At 49.7% G+C, this 4,960-nt stretch overlaps 1 pseudogene; it reads right to left on the reverse strand.

The window, feature by feature from the left end:
- Nucleotides 1–1,485: 1,485 nt before the first annotated feature.
- Nucleotides 1,486–2,475, reverse strand: LOC133088954 (large ribosomal subunit protein uL18-like; annotated as a pseudogene).
- Between the last annotated feature and the right edge of the window lie 2,485 nt (nt 2,476–4,960).

Consider the following 4,960-nt stretch of genomic DNA (forward strand, 5'->3'; position numbering starts at 1 on the left):
TGGTTTAAGGGAACTTATGCTGGGAAGTGCCAGTCAACGGGAGCTATGAAAGTGTTGGCGACACAATGAAGAGGTCTCTTCTCTGACTTCAGTTTCCCCATCTCTAAAATGCCCAGGGTGGGGCACTTGAACTGGACAACAGCAAGACCTTGTCCATCTCTGACATTTCATGTTCTATGCTCTAGGCTGCAAGGTCTGCCAAGTGGGCAGAGACTTCTTTCTGTGTGCTAGCCTACAAGGGTCCTCAGAAGGTCATCTCATCCAGCCCCCACCATCCCACAGGGTCACATGTCCAAGGGGTACCGCCTGCCCCTCTTTTCCCCACCTCAAGGAACCTGCACTCTTTCAAGCTGTGGATAATTTCCCTGGGGGCCTGGGCCCTATGGGAGCCCACCTTCCTAATGAGAGCACCAAAGTGGTCCTTCGGGCCCCTGAGCTGGGGGTTTGAAGCTTGGACACGCTCATGTACAGTACAAAAGGATGAACTTTTATTTGCTATCCGGACATCTGTGCACGAGAATCGAGACATCTCCCTACTCAGAACGCAGATAACTGTGTGCTCAGAATCTGGACGTTATTCACGGTAGCTAAAAGGTGGCAACAACCCAAATGTCCATCAATGAATGATGGGTAAACAAAATGTGGTCTATCCACACAGTGGAATATTATTCTGCCATAACATGGAATGAAGCACTGGTACATGCCGCAACATAGATGAACCTTGAAAACATGATGCTATGGGAAAGAAGGCAGACACAAAAGGCCAGATGGTGCATAGTTCCATTTATATGAGGTACCTGGAATAGACAAATTCATAGACACAAAAGTGGACGAGAGGTTACCAGGGGCTGGGGGGAGGGGGAAATGGGGATTTGATGTTTAATGGGTACAGAATCGGCAAATCCAGAAAAGGCAAATCTATAGAGACAGAAGGCAGATTTGTGGTTGCCAGGGGGATGGGAAAATGAGGAGTGACTGCTCAATGGGTATGAGGTTTCATTTTGGGGTGATGAGAAAGTTCTGGAACTAGACAGCTACATAAAATGTACTTAATGCCACTGAATTGCATACTTTAAAAGGCCTACAATGTTAAATTTTATGTTCTGTGTATTTTAGCACATTAAAAAAAACTTTTTTTTTTTTTAAAAGGAACTCCTTTATTTATTTATTTATTTTTGGCTGTGTTGGATCTTCGTTTCTGTGCGAGGGCTTTCTCTAGTTGCGGCGAGCAGGGGCCACTCTTCATCGCGGCGCGCGGGCCTCTCACTGTCGCGGCCTCTCTTGTTGCGGAGCACAGGCTCCAGACGCGCAGGCTCAGTAGTTGTGGCTCACGGGCCCAGTTGCTCCGCGGCATGTGGGATCCTCCCAGACCAGGGCTCGAACCCGTGTCTCCTGCATTGGCAGGCAGATTCTCAACCACTGCGCCACCAGGGAAGCCCACTTTTTTTTTTTTTTACTTGTTCAATAAGGTTATTACTGTCTTTATCTGAAAAATCTTCGTAGAAATTGTGGTTTGGTTTATTAACTCTCAGCAGCCCGTTCCTGAGCTCTAAGGAAGCTCGCCTTCTTCTGAGCTACCCGATCTTTCTTCTGGGCAAGTGACATTTCGGGATGGTTCCACCTCTTCTTTTTAACTTCTTCCTTAGGCTTCTTCTCGTACACTGGATTCTCTCATATTGCAGCATGAGCTTTCTTATACATCTCCTCCATCATGTCTGGAGTTACGTTGTTCTTTATGTATTGAGAGAATTGTTTTTTGTAAGCATCTTCATCTTCTTCAATCAGGTAACGCATATAATCTGCAACGTTCTGCCCCATGATGTCCTTTCGGTGTCCCTCAGCATTAAATTCTTTGCTTTCTGAATCATAACCAGGGAACCGTTTGGTACTGTGAGGGATAGACAAGCCTCCACCGACAGCTCCCTTCAGGGCCCCAAAAACTTTATTCCCAGTAGTACTCCTGGCAAGCCCTGCATCCAAGTAACAGGTGAAGGCACCAGGTTGACCATCAATGCTTTCCACGTTGTATTCATCTCCAGTCACCTCGACTTGGCCTTCATAAATTTTGTCCATACCAAACCTATTAAGAAGCCTGCGTGCCAGCAGTGGGCCAGTACAATAAGCTGCAACATAATTTGTCAGGCCAACCTTCACACCATACTTCGGGAGTTCGTGAGCACAGGCTGCACAAACTATCGTATCTCCTTCTACACGGGCATAAGCGATCGGACAAATGATATCTCTGTTAGTTACATGAACTGTCATTCTGTATTTGGGTGTGTTGTACTTATGTTTACCTTGGATTACCAATCGTTTCCGAGCATAGTAGTCAGTTTTGCCCTCTCGCCGTCTTCTAAATTTCACTTGGTATCTCTTGAAGTAGGCCTTATTCTTGACAACTTTAACAAACCCCATCCTGTAGAACAGAGGCCCTAGCCGCCACTGAGCCGCAGAACCAGCCCGGCTCCGGGGGGGTGGAAAAAGCAAAAAAAAATTTTTTTTTAATGTCTGGACCCCAGTCCCGTGCCCTGAGCCCAGCTCACGCTCACGCAAGGCCCTGGGTAGTGACTGTTCCACGCAGCACATTAGAAGCCGGGGACAGTAGGGAGCTGATGAGCCGCCTCGCTCCCTGTGTCATTACCATTAATAATAAACAACAATAGAGTGTATTTTTAAAACTTTCCCTAATGGAGATTCCCAAGCAGCAACCAAAACACTCAGATTACCCACTGGTCCCCTAAAGATAATGACACACAAAAGCCACGTATGCCACAGAGAGCTGGGGCGAGGTGGATGCTTCCTGGCATCTGGGAGACGTCCCTCACTTATCTCCTTCCCCGCCGGTCCCACTCCCCAAAGGCAAGGGAAGGGGTCTTCCGCATCCTCCGGGTCCTTGCCAATGCCTTGGCCCTTTGACTCAGTTTCCTCCACAGGTTCCCTTTTCTGCCTGTCTCCCCAGAGACTGTGCTTAGGGGTGTCGGGAGGGGACGCTAGGTCTGTAGCTGCAGGAGTGGAAAGGGCAGTGCTGACCATTGTGTGCACCCTGGTGTCTTAGACTGGCCTGCAGAGACCATCAGTCCTCTCTGACATATTTCAGGTGGGTCCTGGGCCCTGATTGTGCAGGGGTCATGCTCAAGCCCCCCCAGCAAAGGAGCTGCAAAGCAGAGACTCAAAGTCCTGGTGGCTGGTCCACTCTTAGTCCTTCCATTTCATTCTCAGCAAAGGCAGAGCAGTTACCAACTCAGACTCTGGAGTCAGAGAGACCTTCCCCCAGGGAACCCCAGGCCAGGCAAATCCTGGACTTCCCTAGCCTCAGTTTCCCCATCTGTGAAGGAGGCAAAGACAGCACCTCCTCATCAGCTGGGAGAATTACAGAGATGACACATGAGATGTCTCAGCGCTGAGTAGATGGTGACCATCATTCCAAACGTGAAGCCAAGCCTCGGCCTGCATGGGCTCACCCTCTCCCAACCTCCCTGGGTCCACCTGCAGCCCAGGCCGGCACTAGCCAGAGCCCTCTCCACACTGGGCTCTGACATGATGAGGCCCATCCTGGTATTGGGCACTCACATGCTTTGTCAGATAACCCTCCCATCAGCCCTGGGAGGGAGAGACTGCCGTTCCATTTTACAGACAGGAAGACTGAGGTCCAGAGAGGCAGAGAGCTTGCTGGATATGGGATTCAAAAGCGGTAACTTGTGATCCAAGAGCCATTGCTTTTAAGCACTACACGATGACTGACTGGGGTCGGGGATTGCCATGGTACAGAGCGAGGTCCCTGCAATTATGTGATCCCTGTGCACATTTTTCTGGAGTGAGGGCACATAGCTCATCAAGTTCTCAAAGGGATTACAGGCAGATCTCTGTTTAAGTCCCAACTTCTCCACATATTGACTCTGTGGCCTTGAGCATGTCACTTCCTCCCTGGTGCCTCAGTTTCCCCATTTTTCAAATGAGGGGTTTGACTGGAAAAATCTCTAAGTTTCCTCCAAGCACTGGCATTCACTCATTCCTGGATCCTCCTATTAGATTCTCTCTTCCCTCCACCTCCCTCCTCACTCCTCATCCTAGTCCTGGCCTCCCTGACGTAGCCTTGCAAACAGCTACAGGCCCAGCCAGCAACCACATCAAGGGCCAGAGGGAAGCCCATCCCTAACTAGGGGAGGTCAGAGAGAAGGCAGCTGACACCCAAGAGCTTGGGGCTGGGCCTACTCTGCCTCTTTCTCCCCAGAGTTCCCTGATCCCATTCCTCTTCTGTGGTCAACAAGGACCCCCGCTAGACCCTGTCCAGAGGCCCCAGAGCCCCTCGGTGACCCCTGAGCCAGCCACAGCCCACCCATCCGGTGAGATTTAATTGATTTCAATTGACAACCATAACAAGAAATCTCTTTTGGGAAACTTCGGAAATGGAAGGGAGGCCATTAGGAAATTTACTTTTGCGAATATGATGTTTAATTAGCAATACCAATAAATTAATAGGAGAATCTTGCTGCGGTTCTGGGTTCATAAAACACCAGCCTCAGTCGGCAGGAGAATGCAGCAGCCCGAGGCTGCCTGAAGAGAGAGGACAAGGCCATCGGCTCATTGCCAGCAGTGCCCCCGCCCCCTCAGCCCCCAGCCCATCCCTTGATGGAGTGGGGGGCAGGGCAGGAAGAGGCCAGCATGGACTGGGGAAGCGGGAGGGTCTGAGTTCATAGCCTGGCTCAGCCACTTATTCCTTGGAGAAGTCACTCAGCTTCTGAGCCTCCGTGTCCTTATCTGTCAAATGGGGACATTGATCATAATATCCACCTCCCAGGGTTGTCGTGAAGATTAAAGGAATTAATATGGGTAAAAGCACAGAGAACAGAAAGAAGCTGGCACAAAATAAGTGTTACTTATTACTGCTGCCCTGCTCCTACTATTATTATTATTAATGGAATAACAAATGGGAGGCACCTGGCATGGAGGAAGGGCTTGA

The sequence above is a fragment of the Eubalaena glacialis genome, chromosome 3 (genome assembly GCF_028564815.1).
Source record: "Eubalaena glacialis isolate mEubGla1 chromosome 3, mEubGla1.1.hap2.+ XY, whole genome shotgun sequence".
Classification (NCBI taxonomy): Eukaryota; Metazoa; Chordata; class Mammalia; order Artiodactyla; family Balaenidae; genus Eubalaena; species Eubalaena glacialis.